The following is a 26987-nucleotide window of genomic DNA, read 5'->3' as shown; positions in this document are numbered from 1 at the left end:
CAAACAATACACACAATGTCCATGGAGCTACAACGTCCCTAGTATGTTAAAAGTGAAGGTGTACTTAATGCAGTAATTGTCGATCTGCTTGCTGAAGAATTAATTGCATCGGAAATACTGTACCAATCGCCATTGAGAAAGCAGCATGGCTCCTCATTGTAAAGAGCTCTCGAAAAATGTCAAAGATCGAATCGTTGCCCAACATAAAGATGGCCAAGGATACAAGAAGATCAGTGCTTCTTTGAAAGTAAGCACCAACAACGTGGCCGAGGTCATCCAGAGGTTCTCCAAGAAGTGTACAACAATGAGTTGCGCTCGCCAGGGCAGACCAGCAAAAATGACTGCACGTACTGTTCGCCAAGTTCAGAATCTAGTCCTCCAAGACAGACGACAAAGTGCTGCCAAGATTGCTGAAGAGATTTCTGCAGCTTCTGGCCAGTCTGTTGGTGCGCAAACCATACGTCGCACACTCCATCGTGTCGGGTTGCATGGGCGTCGTCCAAGGCGTAAGCTTTTCCTGAAGCAGAGCCACAATAAAGCTCGCAAACAGTTTGCTGAAGCACATCAATCCAAGCCCCTGGACTACTGTCAACTTGTCCTCTGGTCTGATGAAACGAAGATCAATTTGTTTTGATCTGATGGAGTGCAGTGTGTCTGGCGGCGACATGGGGAACAGTACCAAGACAAGTGCGTTATCCCTACTGTCAAGCATGGTGTTGGTAGTGTCATGGTTTGGGGATGCATGAGTCCTGCCGGTACTGGAGAGCTCAAGTTCATCGAGGGAAACATGGCTTCTACGATGTACTGTGACATCCTGAAGGAGAAGATGTTACCCTCCCTGCAAAAACTTGGTAGAGGAGCTGTATTTCAGCACGAAAACGATCGGAAGCAGACAACTGCCTTTCTGAAGAAGTCGAAGGTCAATGTGTTGGAGTGGCCAAGCATGTCACCTGATCGAAATCCAATAGAACACCTGTGGGGCATCCTGAAATGTAAGGTTGAGGGACGAAAGGTGGCCAACATCACGCAACTTCGAGAAGTCCTTGCAGCGGAGTGGAACAGGATCCCAGCAAAGACGTGTGGAACCCTGGTCAACTCCATACCGAATAGAATAGCTGCTGTGCTCAAAAACAATGGTGGACATACAAAATACTGAAAACAATAACACTTCAATCTGAGAAAGTACATCGGGTGTACTCACTTTTGTTGCCTCCTCTCCCCCCCCCCTTTCACAGATATGCCCAGTATGCCATATTGTTTCCACAGAATAAATGTTTTGGGCCTGTAGATGTATGACAGAATGTCTACTCTATCATTTCTTTGAGTCTTGTGTTTATAATACATCTAAGTCAAAAGTTACAACAAAATATGTACATTTTTGTAAAGGGTGTACTGTACTCACTTTTGTGAGATACTGTGTATATATATATATATATATATATATATATATATATATATATATATATATATATATATATATATATATATATATATATATATATATATATATATTGTTGCGGATTCGCGCCCGCCGGCGTGCGAACGGCCACGTAACTCGAATCGCGGCACGTCGCCCACCGGACGGACAATCCCGTCGTGACCCTCTCGGACTAACGCCGGGAACTAGTCACGGGTGGGCCTTTCGGCCTCACCACGATCGTGCCAATCGGACCCCGCGTGGGATAGGGTTGCTCGCCAAATACGCGAGCACACGGCAACACTTATACAATTTTACTTCACAGACAGCGCCGACAACACACATTCCCAAAGCAAAAGAAAAGAGAACCACCCTCCAGGATGAGGGGGTAGGCGGGCCTGGGGCCGAGACCGTGTCGGGCCTACCCGTCTGGTGATGAGCCGCAAAATGGCGGTGGCGCCCCGACTCCGCGGGCCTCGCTGGCACTGCCTGGAAATGGGGTGGGAACGGGGCCCCCTTCTCGCACTATCTCAGCGCGGGGGGAAACAGGAGGGGGTTGTTGATGCTCGGGGGGGGGGGATGAGGATATCTCGCTGGCTCGGGTCCCGTGACGAGCGTCTCCACTGCGACCTCGGTCGCGTTATCGGCCTCCCCTCTCCGCAGCTCCCCGACTCTGACACGAGCGCCCTCTCGACTGCCTTCGCCGCCGCCACCTCTCCAACTCTCCCACTCTCCACAGCTCCGTCCAACTGCTTTCTCCGACTCTTCTCTTCTCCACTCTCCTTGACTGACTCTTTCCAACTTCACTTCCGGCGAGCGAACGCGGCCCTTTATAGCCCCCGGGGCCTCGCTCCTTCACCTTCGACCCTTTACCTCTGGCTGGCTCCCCATTGGACAGAGGAAAAGTGGGCGTGAATGCTTTTTGATCCATGAATCTGCATATAGCGATTATACTCCGACGCACCCGGAGGCGGGGCCAAATCGCCCCACGCTCGCCGATAGGACGGAACAGAAGTGGGCGTGAGTCGTTTTTGATCCGATTGCTTCGGAAAGGCTGGTGTTTTTGCACCCACTGCTCGGTGCGCGCCCTGCACGAGTCCAGGATCGGCGCCCACAAGCGGCGCGGGAATGGCAGTGATGCGATGGTTGCGAGAGCGAGATGTGACGGTAAAGGTCGTGGCTGTTGTTGTGAAGCGGCGTTGCGGTTGGTGGTTGTTGTGTGATGGCTGTTGAGACGTGGTTGGTGGTGGTAGTAATGGTAGTAATGGCGGCTGGTCCAAAATAAAGATAGTTAAAGAAAAACGGCTATCTAGAAGGGTCGCAGCCCGAATGAATGACATTTATTCCCTCGAAACAACGGGTTTGGGCCTAACTACACATATACTTACAGAGATATCTCACCTAAGGGACCTGAATGGTGGTTTGCGAATTTCGTCAACCACAACTATATATATATATATATATATATATATATATATATATATATATATATATATATATATATATATATATATATATATATATATATATATATATATATATATATATACACACACATACATACCATTTCAATGGCTCCTGGACCAATTACCATTTGAATAACAGTTTGACTTGGCGGTAAGTGGGATAGCCGTGTTGGGTGGTGGACATGTTATATTTAAGGTAAGATGTGCATAAATTAATATATTATCATGGAGTGTGGTAGTACTCCATGTAGAGGGATGATATGGAAAATAATGTCCGCCCATTCAAATGTGTACACAACGATACACTCATAAACTCTTAAAGAGTGAACTCGTAAGCTTTTAAAAGCCATAAATTTTATTCTCGAGTGTTTTCTGAACTACCAAGATTTAAAAGATGCCAGAATACATCGTTAAAATACCATATCGGGAGATCACTAATGTATTAAGGCAAAATCCTTGTTATTGACGTTCTCTATGTGATCCCCTCCGCGGTTCAGACAGGCAGTAATCCTGACTGTATCGGGAGATCACTAAATCACATATTTGTACTTCTCCTTCTCGTTGTTCCCCTCTCAAAACAATGTAAAACTGTAGCCTGACCTACCTCAATAACTGCTGAAGCCATGATGGTGATTCCAATGGGAGGAAGTTATTTTGTCTCTGGGCTAGTGCACGCAACCCAAAATTTAAAAGAATATAAAACATTAATTGTTTTATTACGAAAATAAATCATTCGTAAATGTGGACTCAACCAAACCAACCCAGGACCGTAAGGGGAGGAAAATGGATGCCAGACCGTTCCATTCCAAAAGCAATACATATCCAAACCATCACCCAAATCAACTGAAACAAGTATTATAACAATTTAATGACATAGATGGATTTAATCCACACCAAAATAACAAAATATATAAAACATGAAGCATTTTATTACTTAAAAAATTGCATTTGAGAAATAAATATAACTAAATAAATAAAACACAAAAATAGCAAGTGCTATCCACATCCGCTTTCGGGATATGTATAAAATTTGACAGTGTGAGGAGCGAAGAGGAGAGATTGTTGATGTGATATGCTTATCACAGCCTTTTTAGATTCTGAATATTGAATAATTCTTATTACAATTCATGGACTGATGTTTGTGTGTTTTTGGGTTGGTTTGTCACGCGACTCCTACATGGTGAAGTTTATCGTCAGGCCAGATTAGATTTGTGACTTGCTTACAGGTACCTTGTGAACCTGTACAAATTTGTTTCATTGTCGGGTTGTCTACGACTAAACCGTCTGCCCCACCAGATTTTCTGGTGAGGAGGGTGTATAATATGGGCAACCAGCAGGATTAAAAACAAAACCTGTCAAAGGGTGGAGGAGCTCCTTGTGAGCCAATGGCCATCCATATCTAGTGCCCAACTGTGTCTGCGGATGTCCTCCTGCAGTTGGGTTGCTTTTCTGTTTTTATGAGGTTGGTGACAGGATTTGCACTCCGGCCACTGTAAAAACGATCACTCTGCAAAACACAAGAAAATCGCAAAGAAAATTGAAAACCCACTTGGTAGGAGTACCTCCTGTGCAGCTGCCCTCTGGAGAGCAGTTCACCGGATGATGGGATGGGGCAAATCCTTCAGGACCCCCACTCTTTGATGATAGGAGGAAAACCATGGGGTAACCTTCCCGGGTCAGATTGCGGTTGTGTGTGTTGGGGTGGTGCTTAGGTGTCCTCCATCAGACAGCGATCTCCTTGGGTTAACCTGAGATGGTCCCTTCGGGTAGGTGCCTGGAATGTCCTATCCTAAGAGAGGATAATCACCTGTCTCTGTTATCATCTGAGCTCAAGCGTTTGAAAATTGTTATTGCAGCACTCGTTGAGGTTCAGAGACCAGATTGTGGCGAAATCATGGCAGGTGGTTACACCTACTATTGTCTGGTCGCTCTGATGGTTACCATGCTCAAGGAGTTGCTGTTGCTGTGTTCAATAAGCTGACTCCAATGATCATCGAGTTAACACCGGTCAACAAGCGTATTATGAGACGTAGGATTTGTCACTCCTTTGGTGTCGTTTCCCTCGTCTGTATATATGCTCCAACTGAGGTGAGTGATCTCACCGTGAAGGATGCATTTGATGCCATGCTCGAGTATGTGGTTGGTTTGTGCCCCGGGCGAGATATTCTTCTAGTCTTGGGGAATTTCAATGCATCGACTCGAACTGATAGGGATGGTTATGAGATGTGTGTTGGTCCCCAATGGGTCTGGAACTGTGAATCAGAATATCACGATGTTTCTTGACTTTGTAAGAAGTCATGGACTTAGGGTGGCTGGTTTATGGTTTCAGCGCCCACAGGCTCATCGCTGGACTTGATATTCCAACGCTGGTAGTGTTGCAAAGGAGATTGACCACGTGCTCTGTACTCGTTGATGGTCGCTGGAGGATGATCCAGAATTGCAGGGTCTACTAGAGTGCTCAGTTCCTCAATACTGACCACAGGCTTGTGGTAGCAACTCTGAAGTTTCAGCTTAAATCCGGGAGAATGGTACCATCCCAGCCTCGGATGGATGTTGGCAAGCTCAAGGATGAGAGGGTAGCTGCTGAGTTTGCGAACAGGGTGAGTGGGGATTTGGGGGCCTGGGTGCTTTGTGGAATCCTGAAGAGTTGTGGAGTGCCTTCAAGACCACCATCCTTGATGTTGCTGGTGGATGTCTTGGAACTCACCGTCGGGCGAAGAAGAATTTTGTGTCTCAAGGGTTACTGGACACCATTGACCAGAATTGCAGGGCCAGGCTTGATGGCAGAGCTGAGCTGTTCAGGGAGTTGGGGCGTAAAATTACGTGCGCTGAAGGTGGACAAGGAGGCCTATGTATGAGGAATCTGTGAGGGTGGAGAGCATCACCTGTGGTCAAGTGATTCCTGTCCTGCGTACAGCGAAATTTGTGCTTTGCGTTCCTCCAGGCCTGTCCCTTGGTGTACTGCAGTTGGAGCGGAGGGTGGTGGGCTCTTGACAGAGGAATCCGAAGTGAAAGCTCTCTGGGCCATTTATTTTGAGCAGCTGTACTAGGCTGATCCACCAGCTGTTGAGTTGGATGTTAGGGGTGTTACTATCACTATTGCTGACCATCCAATCAACTGTGATCTACCTTCGTTTGTGGAAACGCAGGCTGTGGTGAACCGGTTGAAATGCGGTAAAGCTCCTGGGATCTGTGTCATCCATGTGGTGGATATGCTATATTCATATCGTTACATGCAGTTCTGTGCTCTGCCTGGAGCACAGGCATCATCCCAACTGACCGGAAGAGGGGCCTTGTTGTCCTTCTCTGGAAAGGGATGGGTGATTGCCAGAACGGCAATATTTTGTACCAGACAAGGTCTTTACTTGGATAATTCTTGATAGGGTCCACTACCATCTGCTTGAGCACCTGCACCCAGATCAGTCTGATTTTACACCAAATAAGTCAACAATTAACTGTATCGTTGCCCTTCTGGTCCTCATCAAACGCAGGCGAGAGTTTCCGCAGGGGCTGCTTGCAGTTTGTGTTGATCTCTGCGAAACATTTAATCCAACGAATCGGGATGCCCTCTGCAGGATTCTTGGTTTTCGTGGGGTGCCACCAAAACTGTTCAACCTGAGTCTGAACTATACTCTCGTACTGAGCGTGCTGTGAGATGTGGTGGTACCATCTCTGACTTATTTCCAGTTGTCACAAGAGTTTGTCAGGGGAGTGCACTGGCCCCCACACTTTTCAGCACTTGTATGGACTGGATTCTGGGGAGGATGCCAGAGAGATCAAGTTGCGGTGCATCGTTTGGGAATGTCAAGATCTCTGACCTTTATTTTGCAGATGATGCAGTCATCTTTGCGGAGACTCTGGAGATCCTTTTGGGGGCCCTCGAGGTGCTGAATGAGGAGTCAGAGCCACTGGGATTACTGGTTTCCTGGGTCAAAACTAAGATCCAGGGTTTCAATGACATCTTGTATGCTGTTATCTTGTGTGTACCTGTTTGTGGTGAGATTGTTGAGGTTACAGAGAGATTCACTTACCTTGGCAGTGATATTCATGTCTCTGCTAGCTTTGAGCCAGAGGTCAAAAGATGTCTGGGTCTGGCCTGGGGAGTCATGGAGTCACTGGATCATGGGGTGTGGTGCTGTCAGGACCTGTGCAGGAGGATGAAAGTCGAGTCTTCAGGTCCTTGGTGCTTCCAGTGTTGCTCTACAGATGTGAGACCAGGGGGGATACAAATTCTCTATGTAAGTGTGTATCGTGTTGCGCCCCCTCCAGGTACGAGAAGGTATTACAAGTCTCCACCATTTCCAGTCCAGTATTGTTGTCCCCACGTTTTCCAGTGCAGTGAGGTGTTATGAATTGCACAACAGAGGATGTTTTGCATTTCGTGGTGAGGTTTTCAACCACATGGCGGCGATGTTATGTTTAGAATTTACACGTTTGGAAAACGGCAGTGACCTCATCGGAAGCAGAAGTGACAGTTGGCTTTGTCTGTGTTGGCGGTGCTGGGAGAGATGGCGTTTGAGGTATAAAGGCCGTGCTGTGATGACTTGCAAATAAAAGCTGCGATTAGGGTGTTTTAAGTGTGAAAGAATGATCTCAGAGCATTGAAAACTCCAGAATAGACACCATGCCCAACTCTATGAGTGAAATCAGTCAAAATCTGAAACATGCAATATTCTCATGGTGGCCATTTTATGTTTGCTGGACATTTGAGAATGAATGAAATGAAGATTGTCGGTATTTCTGAATGTCCTTGGGTGTTTAAGGCAGATGGATCTAAAACCATTAAAACTCGAGATTAGACACCCTGGGTGACTTTGTCGGTGAATCCGGGTGACAATATTCTCGTCGCGGCCATTTCGTTTTCCCTGGCCCTTTCAGATGTCGATAAATGAAAACTTAAGGTAGTTCTGAATACTTTTGGGAGTTGTAAGTGTGTCAGATGGATTTAGAACCCCCCCCCAAAAAAAACCCCTGAATGGATGGGCTTGAAACTGATCTAAATCTGAAATTTGAATGTTCTTATGGTGGCCATTTTGGAAAACGCCCCCTATCGACCGTTCCCAATCGTTTTGCGAGGTGTGTGAAAGCTCATTTTAAAGATAATGTCCAAAGGTACCTAAATCCATCTTTAAACTTGGTTCTCCGCAAAGTAGTTGCAGAGTCCCAGGAAGGTAACCGCACCATTATGGTCGCTCAGATGGTCGACTCGTATTCTTGTGTGAAGCAGTTTTATTCTTGCTGATGAAAGGAATCTCGTTTGATGTTCTTCTCTCAGCTTTAAGAAACCTGTTGCAACCTGTTGCACACCTTTTCCAGTTGGTGGCTCCAAAAATTTATTCTCAAAGGTTTCTGTCTGGATTAATGATTCATTGTTTGTGGATTATCACGTGAGCTTTTCTTCCCTATGAGTTCCCAAATGTGTGTGTATTTGGTCAACTGTGGCGTTGTCAACTCATTCATTTGATTGTGATGCTTCTTTAATTTCTCGTTCCATTTTGCTTCCTACTCCCCCCCCCCTCGTTTTTTACTGCATGCTGATGGCATGTTACAAGTACTATCTATTTATTTTGGCAAATATTCAATTTGACGTCATGAAGCTGCCAATAAGTGAGATAATATATATATATATATATATATATATATATATATATATATATATATATATATATATATTTGCATCCATATTGTATCAGTAGTTTTGTGTTTTATAATGAGTTTATTCCAAACAACTATGACTGATTATTGTTTTTCAGCTTGTGCAATCATGACCATTGTGTGCTGCTTTTTAGAGAGGTAGTCTTTGATGTTGTCCGTCTCCAAGTGACATGGCAAAACTCTTCATCATCTTTGCTTTGATGAGCCTGTCCCCCGCGCAGCGGGAGTTGGAGTTTTGCAATGACGTCTGTCTGTCTGTCTGTCTGTCCAGGCCGTAACTCTTTTTTCTTTTCTTTTTTTTTTTTCTTTTTGTTAGCGTTTGAGCTTTTGTCATGTGTGACAAGGACGAATTGATTCGATTTTATTGAAGATCTGAATCCGGATCCAGATACGTGATGTTTTATTTATTTATTTTTATTTCAGCGATTCTTCACCATTGAGAGATGGGGCTAAAAATGCTAAATAGCAGGATATCTCAAAAATGTATGGATGGATTTGTACGAACTTGGTGGACAGGTCGGGTGGATGAATTGATTAGATTTTGGTGAAGATCCAGATCCGGATCTGGATACTGGAATTGTGATTTTACCATTGAGAGATAGGGCCAAAAACGATATGTTGCACGATATCTGAAGTTATGGATGGATTCAGATGAAACTTGGTGGACTAGTTGGGTTTCTGACATTGACAAGTTTATTCAATTTTTGTTAAGATATATTTGTATCAAGTGATTCTTCATCATTGAGAGGAGGACATTGGGACCATACTCTGTGCAGAGTGCTGGTGCTGCTGAAGCAGTCTCCTTGGCTATTGGGCACAATCCTGGACGGGTCGCCACTCCGACACAGTATACCAGCATGCTTGTACTCATTTTGCCGACCTCGGAAGGATGACAGGTCGAGTTAACCCCACCTGGTATTAATTCAACAACTGAGCGGGATTTGAACTCAGGACCCTAGGATCCAAAGCCCGCCACCCTAGGATCCAAAGCCCGCCACCCTAACCATTAAGCCAATACCAGGCTTGCGCATTTGATTAATTATATATGATTATCGATGTTTGAGTTTTGCAGTATATATAATAACTAGCCAAACCCGCGCTCTGCGGAGGGAGGGGGTTGAGGTTATAGTTTTCAGTACCTGGGTGTTTCGGGGGAGGGATGCTCCATGATGCGGTACTCGACAATAGGCGCGTTGTTCTAGCCACAGCCGCACGTGTGGAGATCGTGTTCTGAACAGGAGGAGCTCGAGTGGAGAAGGGAGGAGTCCAGAGGGTGAGGGTGGAGCAGTAGGTGGGACCAGGCAAGAGGCTTGGTCGAGAAGCAGGAAGCGGGGTCGTGTGGGCGGAGACGAGGAACAGAAGGCGGGCCGTCGAGGCGAGACATGGGTGGAGTTAAGTTGCAGGAACACTCCGCGTGAAGACACCCACACCGAACACACACAACCACCACCACACGGAGGATTTCTCCGTGTTTTATTGATCCCGGAGGTTGGGGGAGGGGCCATGCCGAATCCAATGACATCGCCTGAGTCGGTGTTCCGACTGGCCCCGACCCCTCACGTGGTCCGTCATCCTGGGCCGGGTTTCGGCCAGACGCCGGAAAAGCCTGCCCACCTGGGAGCAAAAGCGTACGTGACGCGCCGCACATGTCTGGCCTTGGGTAGACGGTGGAAGCTCAAAGCGCCAGTCTACTCCATAGTGCACGTTGCGATTTTGCCTCAGAAGTGATCGTTGGGGAGGTTACCCTGGGTTGTCATGCTGTGGTAAAGGCCCGGTCACACCTTGACGTTTTAGCCAACGTATGCCGATTTTTGAATTTTTTTTCTAAAACGCTGGCACACGTTTTGTAAGTTTTGGTAACACATGTAAACTTATGGGTAAGTTTTGATAACATTGAGAGCACGCTGAAAAACACTGCCATACGTCTTTGTACGCTGGCTTTAAACGTTGTACTTTTTGGTTGTCCTCAAATTTTTTCATGCTTGAAATTTCACGACGTATGCCGGCGTATGACTCACACGTTCCGCTACGCTGGCCACAAGTTGTATGCACGGTCTGCGATCGTTGACAGACGTCAACACATGCTACTTGTAAGTTAATCATAAGTTGAGACACGCCGAGGTAATGTTTAGCGTACCCGAAACTTATTTCTAACCTATGATTAACGTGTTGTTGGCACGTTACGCGATCGTTGCCACACGTCGACAGACGTTACTTTTAACTTACTCATAGGCTGAAAGACGTCGGTATAATGGATCGTCCTTGCGTCAGCGTCCACGGCCAGGACACTTATTTGCAGCATTCTTCACACTTTTCTTCGGTATGACGAGCATGTTCACACTTCGATGTCTAGCTTGGCTATGATTCCAATTGTCCATCGGCAGCGTCTATTTAAGATAGTCGAGTTTGAGCGTTTTAACACGTTCAGAAGAAACGCTTCAAATTTCCAAACCCCAGCGTCAAAAAACAAAGGCGAGTGACAGCAATTTAAATCGTTCATTGTAAACAATGAAAATCGCTGAGTGGTACCGTTTAAAAGTCGTTGAGTGTAAAAAAAATCCAATTGTTGAGCGCAAGTGTCTACTTTCAATAGTGGAGATGCAGCCATTTAAATCGTTGAGTTTATCATTTAAATCGTTAAACGCAAGGACGATCCATCATAACCCACACCCTCCCCCTCACACTCACCTACTACTGCCAACATGAACAAACTACTACTAATACTGATACTGATACTGATACTGTTACTGCTGACATGGACATCGACTCAAAAAGGACTCGAAAACACTGTTGGGTTCCCCTTTTATGAACACCATTTTTATATACCAATTCCCAAAACCGCTGGGAACACGTCTTGATATGGCAGTTGTAAGCTAGAAACATGTTCATTTTTTTTTTTTGTCGACCGGAAGACGTCATTGGAATACGTCTACATACGTCGATGTGTGTTGGGACTACTTAAAGAATTGGTTCAAAGCACGTCAAACATAAGTTAGAAATAAGTTTCGCGTAAAAAAGACATTACCGCAACGTGTTTCGACTTATGAGTAGCTTATAAGTAGCCTTTGTGGACGTGTGTAAGCGTCCACATATCGTGTGTAAAACTTATCCCCATCGCATGCGGAACGTGTGTCATACGCCGAGTACGTCGTAAAATTTTGAACATGTTTAAAATTTATTGACGTACTCTACTTACTACGACGTATGATAGCGTACTTTAGCGTTGTACTCACGTATACCAAACTTACTCATACCGTATTTGACGTGCCCCAACATTTTAGACACATTTTTCTTAGGTCGGCATACGTTGGCAAGATCGCCAAGGTGTGACCGCGATGTTGTCACTTCCATTTCTACGGCAGTTATGATTCGAATCACTGTGCGTCAGCCTTTTAATAGGATACGTCACGACATCGCCGGCGATGCTTGCAACGCGCTATGCCTAAGTTAGACTATCGTTGGGCATCGGTTGTGTCGGCCGACAACAGGTTCAGCATTCGTTGGTATAAGTTATCTATAACACAACGAAACGTTCTGTGTCCGTTACCAATGCGTTATACATAAGACCAAGTCGCTATGAATACGTCCGAATCTTTCAAAAAAAACATCAAAAGTTCAACGTAAGCCAGCGTTTTAGATACATTTTAATACGTTGCCATCGCTGGCTAAAACGTCAAGGTGTGACCGGGCCTTAAGCAAGACGAGGGGCAAGCGAAGCAGATTTACCTCAGAATAGAAAAGGTGGGAATAAAATATAAGGGAAAAATGATTTAATAATTCTAAATAATTCCTATCGCAACGCACTCCCTTGTCCTCCCACGATACAAAAGGAAGGGGTCGATTTGCACATATATTAATGGCATAACTCGCTCAGGACAACTATCTGTTGTATGCATGCGGTTCTGAGAACCGCAACAATATATATATATATATATATATATATATATATATATATATATATATATATATATATATATATATATATATATATATATGTGTGTGTGTGTGTGTGTGTGTGTGTGTGTGTGTGTATCTACGTGTATACATACATCACCATATTTCAGAGTTGTAAATGGATTATGAGAGAACTTGGTGGATGATTTGGATAGGTGACAACAAGAAGCCGATTTAAATTTTCATTGAGGTCCGGATGCAGATCCAGCCTGTCAGTGGGATCCAAAAGGTAAACGTCAGCTTGGCGAAGGTATGTGCTCTTCCGAGTGCCATTCTAGTGTTTTTAGTGTTCATATTTGACTTGTAAAAAGTACCATTTACTTGCACACATTTAGGTTGGCATCTACATTATGAGAAGGTTAGAAACAAGTCGGAAATAAAATGTAGAGGTGTGTGTGGGGGTGGTGGGGGGGGGGAAGTCTCGTGAATGGAATTATGGGGCGAAAGTGTGAGGTGTGACTTATTTTATTTTCACCTCTTTTTACACCAATTAAACCACCTTTCTTTGCCAGGGTTTAAAAATTAAAGCCTGTTTACCTTCTTATCCTTCGCAACCGTAAATGCCCCATTCTTCGTCCCAATATTTGTTGGTGGGCATGGTGAAGGTGCACCTCAAAATCAGAGTCCTTGGTTGCTTGGTCTGGCTTTCACCCATGGCAAGAGTCCTCGACTACAATGGTAATGTCTCTGCTGTGCATTTTTCTCATGAAGCTGTCCCAGTAGTGCCCAATTCATAAACTTTTCCGTTTCTATTGATGCAGCTACATATGCCCAGTCTCGTTAACCTTGGTTGGGAATAGCCTAGAGGCTTCAGGAACCATCAGTAAGTGGAACAAGTTGGTGTTGTCACTGGTGCTGGAAAACCATATATTTGGAAAGCATTATATTATTTACTTGCTAGTTCAACGAGCAATATTATTTCCAATACATCTCCACATAACGCAGTTACAATACCAGAGACACTTTGTACTTTGGCAGCATTTAGAAATTGCTTTTGCCTCCAGATGACGCAGTGTGAGTGGCTACATGGCCTCATTAATCTTTGAGATAAAAAACAAAATCCAAAGGTTATTGGATCTATAGAGGCTCAAATGACAAACAGGCCTAGTGTAAGCTTTTGTTTATTTAAAAGATAAAGCACAATTGAAACACGAAACGTACCGCCATGACATTCTGTACATTGCAAAGCAAATGATGACCGACTCTTCTTCTCCACTCCCCCCTCACTCTGGTTTATCACTCATATATTGCTCACTCCAAGGACATTCGCAACAGTCCCTCCTCGACAAACTACCACTCATAATTACTAGTAAGTTTATAACCAGGTGCCACTACAAATTGCTCGTTGATGTGAAATAGTTCAATATTTGGAAGTCATTAGAAACTTCCAGAACACTTGTGATCTTCAAACACACACACACACACACACACACACACACACACACACACACACACACACACACACACACACACACACACACACACACGCACACACACACACACACACACACACACACACACACACACACACACACACACACACACACACACACACACACACACACACACACACACACACACACACACACACCTTCAAGTCTTTTGTATTTTGCTTGTGCATCCACCTTGTATATCTCCTGTGTCCTCCCCTCATCCTCATTTTTACTCACATCCCTTATCTTCGAATTCTCTCTCTATTTTGTCCCTCAACCAAACTGTTGTGTGTTTTCCCCCTCCTCCTGCTGTTCGTTTTGTTCTGTTGCTTCTTGATCCATTGTATGTTCTAGCTCCTCCACACGCTTCAACTCTGTATGTAAACAAAAGTGGAATTGCAATACACCAGGACCCTGACATTCGTGGGGGATATGTTCCAGGAAAACCCCGCGAATGTTGGAACTGCGAATGTGGGGGCATTATTTCAATGGGAAATGGGGGGATAGGTTCCAGGAATTTCCCGACCTGTGTAAAAATCCGTGAATGTCGGGGTAAATCTGCGAGTGTTTTGTCATTGTTACAATGGAGACTAGGGGGATAACGTTGTCGGTTCATGGCGGTTCCTGGTTCATGAAAAAGGTCACAAATGGCAACACTACCAAAGTCGGGGAATTGGTACAATGGGAACAAGGTGGATAATGCTATCGGTTTGTGGCAGTTCCTGGTTCAAAAGGGAAAGTTTTCAAATGTTTTTGACCACAAACGCAGAATTACAGTTTAATTAAAGATGCTTCCAAATAAAAAAAAACCACAACACCAGGTACTGTTGCCAATTTATTGAAGAATGCATTTTAAAGTCTTTTAACCATACCGCGAAACGAAAAGAACAACAACAACATCATCATCATCATGATGTACCATTTCAAGGTTTTTATTAAACAAACACAGCACTCGTAACTTTGCAAAATGACGAAGATGATGACGAAGATGATGATGAAGATGAGGTGCACCGGTTGTAATAAGTCCTGAAAGTTGATATTACCCCCTGGTCGAGTGGCTGGATGAGGGTGGTGGTGCTTGGCAACAGTGTGTGACAAGGACGACTTGATTTGATTTTGGTGAAAATCCGGATCCGGATCCACATCGGAGAATTTTTTAAGTGATGGTTCACAATTGAGAGATTGGGCCAAAAACGATATATAGCATGATGTCTCAAAAGTTATAGACTGATTTGGACAAAACTTGGTACATAGGTTGGGTAGGTGAGGAGAATAAGCCGATTTGATTTTGGTTAAGGTCCGGATGCAGATCCGGCTTATCAGTGGGATACAAACCATAAACTGTTCAGCCTGGCAGATGTATGTGCTCTGCCGAGTGCTGTTGTTGTTTTCCCCCCTGAACCAGAAATTGTACACTAAGCATGGACCACTCTGGTCACTAGGTTGAGAACCACTATTCTAATGTGAGAAACTCTTCAGAGATTCTTGTAGAGCAGGCGTCGGCAACCTAAACCAGGCCGCGGGCCACTGGGCCACGTTCGGGCCACCTCGCTGGCCGCACCCCCCTCCCAACCCGAAAAAATAACAAACACACCTAAAATCAATGATAATAAATGTAATTGTAAATTGAACCTTAAGACCTTCAGCCATCTGAAACAACAACGAAAAAATATTTAAGACCAAGTTAAGTGGATTAGAAGCGAAAATAATTTATTGTGACGTACAGAGACTGTGATATATGTGGAAGAATCATATGTCCACATATGTTAAATTTGCCGTCGGTTCAGAAAAATGTTTCACGGGCCACACCTAATGGAAATCCGGACAAGGCGCCGCGGGCCGCATGGGAGGAGCTCGTGGGCCGCATTTGGCCCACGGGCCACAGGTTGCTGACCTCGGTTGTAGAGGATGGGTAAATGGAGGATGTGGAAAGGTGTGACTTGGGTTTAAATGTTTACTCGTTCCCTCACAAAAACACAATGCAAGAAGAGGCCATTGGGCCCATTTCGCCTCTGCAGTGGTTGCCAACCTATGGTTGTTTCTCTGTGCTTGATCATTTTTAAATGCTGAGCACTGAGCAAGGAAGCAGCACATACCATTTTAAAAGTCTTTGGTATGACTCAGCCTGGGTCAGGTTTAAACCGCTGACCTCCCAGATTCTCAGCAGACCATGATGCCACCGAGTCTGGTTATCAACAGAGGTTATTATCTCCTCGCTTTTTGAAAAGGCAGGATATTGCAATCGGCTCCGGCTCTGTCTGTCTGTCTGTCTGTCTGTCTGTCTGTCTGTCTGTCTGTCTGTCTGTCTGTCTGTCTGTCTGTCTGTCTGTCTGTCCGGCTATCTCCTTATAAACGGTGGGCAGAAAATCACCAAACCTGGAAGTTATGATCACCACATGGTAATAAAATGCCTGAGCAGTATCATTTTGATTTGACCCCTGAGTTCATGCCGGGGGTCAAATCTAAAGGCCCTGTCACACCTTGACGTTTTAGCCAGCGTATGGCAAGGTATCAAATGTATGTAAAACGCTGGCGTACGCTGAACTATTGATGTTTTTTTCCAGTTTTGGACGTATTCATAACGAGTTGGACGTATGCATAACGTATTAGTAACGTACACAGAACTTTTCGATAACATATAGATAACTTATATCAACGAATGCTGAGCGTGTTGTCGGCGTTCACAACCTATGCCCAACGATAGTCTAACTTATGCATAGCGCGCGGCAGCGTATCGCCGACGATCATGTGGCGTAGCCTATTAAAAGGCTGTGGCTCGACGATTCAAATCATAACCGCACTAGACATCGATGTGTCAAGCCGCTGTCACACCTTGACGTTTTAGCCAGCGTATACCGACGTATGAAAAATTTGCCGAATACGCTGCCACACGATGAATATGTTATGGGTAAGTTTTGTATACGTTAAGAGCACACTGGCATATGTCGTAGCACGCAGAGTACGTCGCCAAATTTTCAGCATGTTGAAAATTTTTCGACGTATGCCAGCGTATGACGCACACGTTCCGCATACGCTGGCCATAAGTTGTAGGCACGTTACGCGATCGTTGACACACGTCGACACACGTTGCTTGTAAGTTACTCATAAGTCGAAACACGTCGAGGTAATGTTTAGCGTCAGTGTTCCAGACTCCCTGTTTTTTTTTGTTTTTTTTCCTTCGGTATGTCTGTGATGTTGACACTTCGATTTATAGTGCGGTTATGATTTAAATCATTGAGCGGTAGCCTATTAATTATATTCTATTATAACCGCACTAGAAATCGAAGTGTCAACATCACCATCATACCGAAGAAAAAAAAAAAAAACCAGGGAGTCTGGAACACTGACGCTAAACATTACCTCGACGTGTTTCGACTTATGAGTAACTTAAAAGCAACGTGTGTCAACGATCGCGTAACGTGCCTACAACACGTTACTCATAGGTTAGAAATAAGTTTTGGGTATGCTAAACATTACCTCGATGTGTTTCGACTTATGAGTAACTTACAAGTAACGTCTGTCGACGTGTGTCAACGATCGCGTAACGTGCCTACAACTTATGGTCAATGTATGCGGAACGTGTGAGTCATACACTGGCATACATCGAAAAATTTCAAGCATGTTAAAATTTGTCGATGAGCTCGGCGTACTACGACGTATGCCAGCGTACTACGACGTATGCCAGCGTGCTCTTAACGTATACAAAACTTACCCATAACGTATTCGACGTGTGCCAGCATTTTAGACAAATTTTTCATATGTCGGCATACGCTGGCTAAATCGTCAAGGTGTGACAGGGCCTTGAAGAGTAACGGGGATCAAAGCGTGAAAAATATTTAAACTAAAAATCTGATATTGGGTCATTTCCTGGTGGAACTTTTTACTGTCTTACATCTTTACATTAGGTGGGAAGTGTGGGGATTTGCGATGGCGTGCCATCCACTTCGCTCTCGTTTTCAATACTTTAGCACACGGAGTCTGTGAATGCTTTGGGGATTGAGGTGATGTGATCGAATATATGAGTTTGAACTATGAGCCTGGCTGCCATGTTCTGAATAAGCTGTATGGGCTTGAGGAAAGAGGCAGGAAAGCCTACTAACAGTTGCAGTAATTCAAGTGTGATGTTAGGAGAGTATCAACCATTTTCAGTTGTCTTCTGATTTAAACATGAATTGATTTGGCCAATGTTGTACAGACTGAAAAAATATATTTACAAATTACAAAAAAGTGTTGGGTCCATATTAGCATCTCAATTTGAAACTGGAAGCAGAGATCAGGTTGTGATCTCTGGGTTTCACAATCTGGTGTTGAAGCTTTTTGAAGAAGGGACCAACCAGGACCAAACAGGAATTGACCAAATGAGGGACCAAACATTAGAATGTACGTCTTTTATTTGCAGCATTTGGTTTTCGTTCATGGATATCCTTATTTGAATGTCAGAGAAACAGGAAATCGGAATAGCATAGGAGAGCACATCATCAGCTCTTCATTGGACAGGTATATATTGCTTTCATTTTTGTAGCAATTGACCTTGATATTGAAATTCAGGATGGATGCTGATAGAGAAAAGAACAGTAGACCAAGAAATAGATCCCTGGGGAAGGCTGACATGTTGATAAAATGATTCTGATACGTGTAACAATCAATGTTTACAGCAGATTTGTGATCTGTAAGATTAAACCGTTCAAGATCAGATCTCGTGGTACTAAAATAGCATTAAAATTTTTTTTTTTTAATATGTGGTCAATGCTTGTGGAAGAGTTGGACACAGAACAGATAAGGACACAACATAACAAAGGGAACAGCAGGAGAAAGGGGAAACGCCAACAGCAGGGCGGAGGGAGAAAGTAGACGGAGACTGATAAACAAGGGATGCAGGTAATGACGAGGGATAAGGAAGAACACAAGGGGTGGACAAGATATATGCATAAAATTTGGGGAGAGGTGGGGTGGGGGGTGGTTTAATGGATGGAGAAAATATCATGGTTTTGGATGGGGGATGACTTGAGATGATGGCAAATAGCTGTCTTGAAGACCTGGAGGGAAGTATGAAATTGAAGAGGATGTGGAAGGTGGTTCTGCAGGTGGGGGGAAAAAAAGGAATAAATGAGTGGAGGTGAGCAGTGGTTCTGGATTTCAGCAGTTTCACTAGGAGGGGGTTGTTGGTTGACCACATGTGTCCGACAGATACCTGGAGGGGGGGGGGACAAAACACGGAGAGGGCAGAGGGAAAAAGACCAGAAATGAGGTGGAAAAAGATGACAGATAGACCACCGACCTGTCAGCGATTGCGAAGAGATAGGCCCATAGAATCAGCTTCATCGCCAGAGATTACAATGATCTTGAAAGCCTTTGTTTCCACAACATCAAGCTGAGCAAGATGTGAGGCAGGAGAGCCAGCCCAGAGAGAAGAATTTTGCTCCATAAAGCTGCTGATGAAGGTCTTGTCGCTTGATAGGAGCTGAGGTGTGCCAAGGAAGGACTTTTCACGACGGAAGATACTCAATCGGCGTCTGGCTTTGGAGGCCAACTTTGAAATGTGGTTTGCCTCAGACAGAGAGATCATGGCTAAAAGTGAGACCCAAGAGTTTGAGTGACTGAACTTCTTTGAGAGGGTTGTTGAGAAAAGAGGGTTTGCGGTGAGAGGGAGAGGGAGAGGGAGAGGGAGAGAGGGAGAGGGAGAGAGATTTCTCTCAGGATTGAAAGACTTATTCTAAGTGTTTGATCAGTTTGTGATTTTGTCAATGTCTGAGGAGAGGGAAGAGGTTGCTGCCTGTCTGTCAGGAGGATGGATATCACGGCTGAGAGTGGAGTCATCAGCAAAGAGATGAAGAGGATTTTCCAGAGAGTCAGTGAGATCATTGATGAAGATTCGGAATAAGATGGGACTTAGGATACTGTCTTGGGGTACTCCAGCCTTGACAGGGAGAGGAGAATAAAGGGTTCTATTAAGAGCCACATGTTGGCTATGGGAGTGGAGGAAGTCAGTTAATCCAAGACTGGAGTTGGCCTTGGATTCCATAGCCAGACAGTTTGGAGTACAAGGCAGGATGACAGACTGGATGGAAAGCTTGAGATACGTCCAGAGACATCTCATTCACTTTAATATTGTTGTGGTTACCAAATTCGCAAACCACCATTCAGGTCCCTTAGGTGAGGTATCTCGGTAAGTACATGTGTAGTTAGGCCCAAACCCGTTGTCTAGTGGGAATACATGTCATTTATGCGTGCTGCGACTCTTCAGGATAGCCGTTTTTCTTTTGCTATCTTTATTTTGGACCAACCGCCATGATTACCACCACAACCACAACATCAACCACCAACCACAATGCCGCTTCACCACAACCGCCACGACCTTCCCGTCACACCTCGCAACCGTCGCATCGCCACCGTTCTTGCCCCGCTGTGGGTACCGGTGTTGGACTCGTGCAGGGCGCGCGCCGAACAGCGTGTACAAAATCACGGATTTTGTGCTTCAAAAACGGATCAAAAACGACACACGCCCACTTTTTGCCGTCCAATCGGTGAGCGAGGGGCGACTGGCCCGCCCCAGGGCGATCGATATATGCAAATTTATGGATCAAAAAGCCTTCACGCCCACTTTTTCTCGGGCCAATGGGGAGCGAGGTGAAAGGTCGAAGGGAGGGGGTCAAAGATGAGAGGGCGAAGCTACGGGGCTGGTAAAAGGACCGTGTTCGTCAGTCCAGGGAGTCGAGAGGCGGAGAGTAGGAGAGTAGGAGAGTCGGAAACAGAGAGTCAAGACTTCGCGGGCGGTGGAGTTGGCAAGAAGGAGCTGGTCGTCGTGTGCGTTGGAGTCGGAACGGAGGGGACGGAGCTGTGGAGAGGCGGCGAGGGCAGACTAGGGGGTGCTCGCGTCGTGCAGGGAGCTGCACCCAGGGAGGCCGATAGCGCGACCTGGCCGAGGAGGAGACGCTCGTCGCGGGACAATAAGAATCCTCTATACCCCGAGCATCAGCAACCCCCTCCTGTTTCCCCCCGCGCTGAGATAGTGCGACCAAGGGGGCCCCTTTCCCACCCCCTACCAGACACTGTCCGCGAGGCCCGCGGAGTTGAGGCGCCATCGCCGCTCCGCGTCTCATCACCAGACGGGTAGGCGCGACCCGGTCTCGGCCTCAGGCCCGCCTCATCCTTGAGGGTATTCTTTTCCTTGGTTTTGGGTATGTGTTGTCGGCGCCGTCTGTGAAGTAGAATTGTATAAGTGTTGCCGTGTGCTCGGTAGTCGGTATTAGCTCTGCATTGTGTTTTCGCTTTTACATTTGCTTTTTGTGTAAATTACATTGTGTCTTTTCTGTGTGCATTTGGTGGAATTGTATATGTGTGCTCCCGTGTGCCGCGAATAAATGTGCTTTGTGTTGAACTGTTTCCCGCTTCGCTTCGTCTTTTCCTCTATTGAATCCCCATCTTGCTTCACGTAAAGGGTTGGTAGTGGGCTGAATACGCCCGATAATTAATCGAACCGTCGAGGTCGACGATAACACCGCTCGGTTATTCTGATAGTACGGAACTGGTCGCTTAAGTGGCCCGTGTCCGAAGTCGACCTGCGGCGAGGTGCGATCGCCCGGTCTACCCTCCGCGTGGGTACTTAGGTAGGTCGAATTTGGCGAGCAACCCTATCCCACGCGGCGGCTGATTGGCTCGATCGCGGTGAGACCGAAAGGTCCACCCGTGACTGGTTCCCGGCGTTAGTCCGAGAGGGTCACGACTGGATTGTCCGTCCGGTGGGCGACGTGCCACGATTCGAGTTACGTGGCCGTCAGCACGCCGGCGGGCGCGAAATCCGCAACAATATAAAAGATAACATCGCTCCAAGCTCTTAATGAAATGGAAGAACATCCCAAATGGAAGCAGATCGCACAAAAAGGAGAAACAATTCAATATCGTGTAAAAACTGGAAGGACACTCTTCCAAGTCGAGCCTTCGTCAGATACGCCTCCGCCAACATCATTACATCATGATACATACTTGTACCAAATTTGATTTAAAGCCCTGAACCCAGATTCAAAATATTAAATAATTCTGGCTCCAGACAATACGTCCGATCAGATTGAAATTTAAAACATATTCCCCAAGATCATAACTGTGACCTTTCACGTCGATTGATGAAGTGGTTCAAGAGAAATAATTTTTAAAAGATTTTCATTCAATCCACTATGGCTGTCAGACGTTGTGACCTATTAATAATTCGTGAACACCGTGGTATCCCAAAGACTTGGGGAACATGTGGGTGAAGTTCACCCCCCCCCCCCCATCTGTCAAACAGTTTTGGAGAAGAAGATTTTTGAAGGTTTATTCTTTTAAAAAATCATAGCTGCCAAACCATGTAACCTACGATGTCATCGGTGGAGAACATTTTATTCCTCATAGATAAGCGATCATACCTGTAAATTTTTGCCTTGATCTGTTCAGCCGTTTCAGAGAAGAAGATTTTCAAAGTTTTTTTTTTTTATGTTAAAAACAATATGGCTGCCGAAATGTGTGAGTGATGACATCATCAATTTTTTCCCCTACACAATTTAGCACTAGACGACAATTAAAAATTTTCATCCTGATCGGAAGCGTTCGACATGTAATTATGAAGTCATAACAAAGCCACCGATGACATTGGGGCGGAACACTGAACGGAATGGCCAGTCGGACACCAGACTGAGCGCTGCCTTAGATAGCATAAGCAATTACACGAACAGATTTCTCGATGCTCACATTAAGTCGATCTTCTCACACTTTCTTTGTTCTATTTCCAACCCCCTGACCCACATCATTACACCTTCCTCTTCACCTCATCTGCACCTCATCACACCTCATTGCACATCCTTACTCAGCACTTTGACAGCATCGGTTTTCTTCCCTCATCCCCCTCCTAAGTGACTGGGTTGCGTTGGTCTGTGGACTGCGCAAGGTAACAGAGAGGTCGCCAACATTTTGTACTTTCTCTATCTTTCTTTGCTCTCTAATTTCCTCGGGTGTGTGCATCCGATGGCGCCTGTCGTGTTCGTGTAAATAAGATTGTAGAAGTTCCTTGCATGGGGTTAGCTCTGTACTGTCTTTTATTGTCCTTTTATAAATATTTTCATTTCACTGGTTGTAATAAATTGCTAATATTATACATGTACCTAGCTCATTCTGTCTTTTCCTCCATTGGTTCAGCGTCGTCTGCACACAGGTTAGCCGAGAAGTTCCACCCCACGTAATTTGCTCTTATTAGCTGGTGCGTACGTGGCAAGTACGCATTGAGGCCACAATACTCACTTGGTGCAGTCAATCCACCAGAAACAGTAACACGCGAAGTCGTGACACCCTGCCTGGATTGGCATTACCAATCAGCGTTTGTGGTTGCCGAGCAACCCGGCCGGCGCGCTGAGTTATCTGTGCCCGGTGGCCTCAGGATCGGGCGTTCAGGAGGAACCCGAGTGCTTCCCCTCGTGGTCAAACTTAAACCCCGAATTCGTAACAATATTATATATATAACACACACACACACACACACACACACACACACACACACACACACACACACACACACACACACACACACACACACACACACACACACACACACACACACACACACACACACACACGTGTGGATACTTCAAGATCTGGTCCTGGGAGGGCTCCGTTTCGCCTTTTGAAACCCGCATATGAAGATAACAACCAACAACACACAAACGTGCACACGCATACATGGATAGACACTTCTCCTTTTACCAATAGATGCAAAAATTGAGTATAATTTATCTTGTGGTCTCAAAACCAACCAAATGACGCAATTATATTTATAACGGTCCTCACATCCCGTGCAGCTGCCACCCCTCCCCCCTTCCAATCCTCCCAAACATAATTAATAGTAAATGTCATAATTTTAAACTTACCATGTGCTTCACCCCAGATATAATGTTCCTGTTGGTGTTAAGAAGCATCTAAACCAGATACGGTCTCTCCTTCTGGGAAGTCTCCCTGAATGTTGGAAATGATGGCATTGGCTTTCTGATTACAAACTCCATGAAATAAATCGCCAAGCCTGCATTGTTCACAAGAGGTAATCTCTCAAGGTTCAAACTCCACTTACTGACGGGAATGATCGGGAAGGTCGGGTGGAACACGCCGTCCACTGGCCTTGCACGAGAAGGCATCGGTGAGAGTTTTTGCAGTCCGGGCTGCAAGATATCAACTTTTTGGGCAAGTTGATCATAAAGTTCTCTGAATCTTTTGTTTTGCAGAGGCACAACCCTTTCTCTCAGGTACTTTTATAAGTATTTTCAGCTTCGTTTAGAAGCTTTGTGAGCCATTTTAGGTAACAATCCTTATCTGGCACACACGAAACATGTTCTCCTGCTCCAATGACCATTGTTGCCAAGCACTTGCTTGCTGAGCATTTGGAGGTGGATGCCATCATTTTGAAAGTCGTATATTGTTCAGCGTTAGCAGGGTATGAAATCGTAATTGAATTGGATAATTTTGTCCCAAACTGTTGAATAATAATTGAGTCGATGTTTGTTTGTGTTCAAGGCTTCAACAGATGTCAATGGTTTAGAAAAGTAGGTAAAGGTGATAACTCGTGGGGAGAAAAGACGTATCGCACAATAAAACTAGAATGGCACTCGGTGGAGCACATACCCCCACCAGACTGAACAGTTTATATATTGTATCCACTGATAGGCCAGATCTGGATCTGAACCTGAATCAAAATCTAATGGGCTTGTTCTCGTCACCTCTCCAACTCATCCACTTTGTTTTATCGTAACTCATCCACACCTTTTTGAAATGCCATACTATATTTTGTTTTTGGCCCCCATCTCTCAAGGGTGAAGAATTACTTTTAAAAAAAAACATTTAATCTCTATTCCGGATTCGGATCTGGATCTTCACCAAAATCGAACCAATTCGTCCTTGTCACACACCCAACCTGATCACTAAGTTTTGTCCGAATCCATTCATAACTTTTTTGAGATGTCCTGCTCACAAACAGACAAACAAACAGAGGTGAATACATAACCTCCGTCCACCTTCGGTGGCAGAGGTAATAACATTCAGAGTATGAACATGAGTGCGACAACGTTTTTCCACACAGCAATATGAGGGGAAGGCATAGTTATGCTCATTTCCATTTTATTCAGTGGTAAATCTTTTGCACAAACCCTTTTTTATTGTTGAAAATGCAAAACATCTTCAGCATGTTTCCCTTTAACTCGGGTTTCTAATGAAACCTCTCAAAATATTTGATTTGTAAAGTAGTCGCATATGAATACCTGTAATAACTGGTTTCGTTTATAAGGAAGAAAGATTTATATCAGATTCAGTAACCGTTATGGTTGAAACACCGCTCTTCAGTCTAGGAGGTCGGCCAGTCGGTTCTGACCCTGGCCGAGTCGTACCGAAAACCGTCAAAATGGTACATGCTGTTTGCTGCTTTGACGCCCGGCATTTAGAGGATAGATTATGGATAAACTCTGTATGTTGGAATCCCATTGTGGTGGGGGGGGGGGTGGAGAAATCTATCCATAATTGCCATGCTGACTGCAGAGAGAAAAACGACATCACAAGATGGCGTCGCTGGCATCCAGAGTACTCTGTGAATTTGTCACTTCTCTAAAGGTCACTAGCCAGGTATGCATGAAGTTGAGCGTTGTGTTGTCAAATGTCTGCTTCTCGGTGAGCCTTAGAACCTGCAAAAAAAAAAAATCGTACGATTATATAAGTTGAGAAGCGTCTGTTTGTTTGTTTGTTTGTTTAAGCTTCCCCCTAGCATGGGGGAAAGGTTATTGCTCTTGCAGGGTTTGTTTCTACAATTAGCAGCCCCAATTTTAATGGTACCACAGAACTTCTTGGACCGCTTGGAGTACTAAACCACCATTTAGGAAACTTTTTTTTTCTTCATGCACTCTCAACACTCCAAATTTCCAAACTCTATCAATTTCCGAGCTGCATCTCGAAGCCGGCTGGGAATTTCAGAATGAAATTTTGCATCAATATTGTGAATAGAAAGTACACCAGGTTGATGTGATTTTAAAATATATATTTATTTATTTTGACCTTAAAATTTTTAAGGTCGTGATTTAATTATAGTAATTTTAACATTTTTCACCTTAACTCGACTAAAGTTTGTCCAATCGAAACGGAATTGCCCTCTCTAGATCGGTTAGGGCAAGGTGCATCTCTGCTTAATTTCCATCATACCCTTCCTGGTTAAAAGTCAAGGTCTTGCACCCCTTGGCATCCTAGACCACCATGTAGGATTTTCTGCCAATGTCCGAGGACTTTCGGATTGAAATTTTGCATCAATAATGGGTGTAGTAAATGTGTGTGGTTGACCTAGCTTTTTTGACCTTGCCCAATTATAGACATTTTAACATTTTTCACCACAAATTGACTAAAATTTGTCCAATTGGAACTAAATTTCCCTCTTTAGATAGCCTAACGCAAGGCACATTTATGCTTGATTTACGTCGTACCCCTCTGAGTTAAAGGTCAAGGTAAAATGGCGGTCTGGAAAAAAAAATGCTTTTTCTTGTCCTCACTCAATAACGTAGAATCTCGGACAGCTTGGCCTTCCAAGATGTTTTTGCATCATAATAGTGGATCTGCAATTACATTGTGCAACTGATATTTGATTTGTGTCCTTGACCTACTTTTTTCAGATTATAACCTAATTAACAAAAAACACCTTTTTCATTATAACTTGAATAATTTTCCTCCGATTTTCATGATGTTGAGTTTTGTGGATAGATCGGAGATGGGGAAACATTTTCTTAATTTTACATTCTATCCCAAAATGTTGAAAGTCAAGGACCTATGGTGGTCCAAACAAAAATATGGCCATCATTGGATTGCAGGCCAAGGGTAAGTCACGGGCAATCGCAAATCTCTAGTTTTATATGCACTACGAAACCGGTGGTTGTATTTGGGGTGTGCCCAGGAGGGTTTTAGGTGTTAAAAAATATATTCATAGCCCCTGGAGTTCATGGTTGTGGGGCGGGAGGGGAGGACGCAAATTCTCTCGACGTAAATGTGTATCGTGTAGCGTCACCTGTTGGGAGTTGTCTG

The 26987-nt window shown here is 44.7% G+C and overlaps 1 protein-coding gene across 1 annotated transcript in view; it reads left to right on the top strand.

Annotated features, from left to right (window-relative positions):
* Positions 1-26987, top strand: part of LOC147014335 (uncharacterized) — a 94037-nt gene that overhangs the window by 3696 nt on the left and 63354 nt on the right.

The sequence above is a fragment of the Eptatretus burgeri genome, chromosome 13 (assembly GCF_056783735.1).
Source record: "Eptatretus burgeri isolate ZD-2024b chromosome 13, Ebu_testis_v1, whole genome shotgun sequence".
In the NCBI taxonomy this organism is placed as follows: domain Eukaryota; kingdom Metazoa; phylum Chordata; class Myxini; order Myxiniformes; family Myxinidae; genus Eptatretus; species Eptatretus burgeri.
Note: the sequence above shows the minus strand (reverse complement) of the source record. Positions and strands in the feature narration are given on the sequence as shown.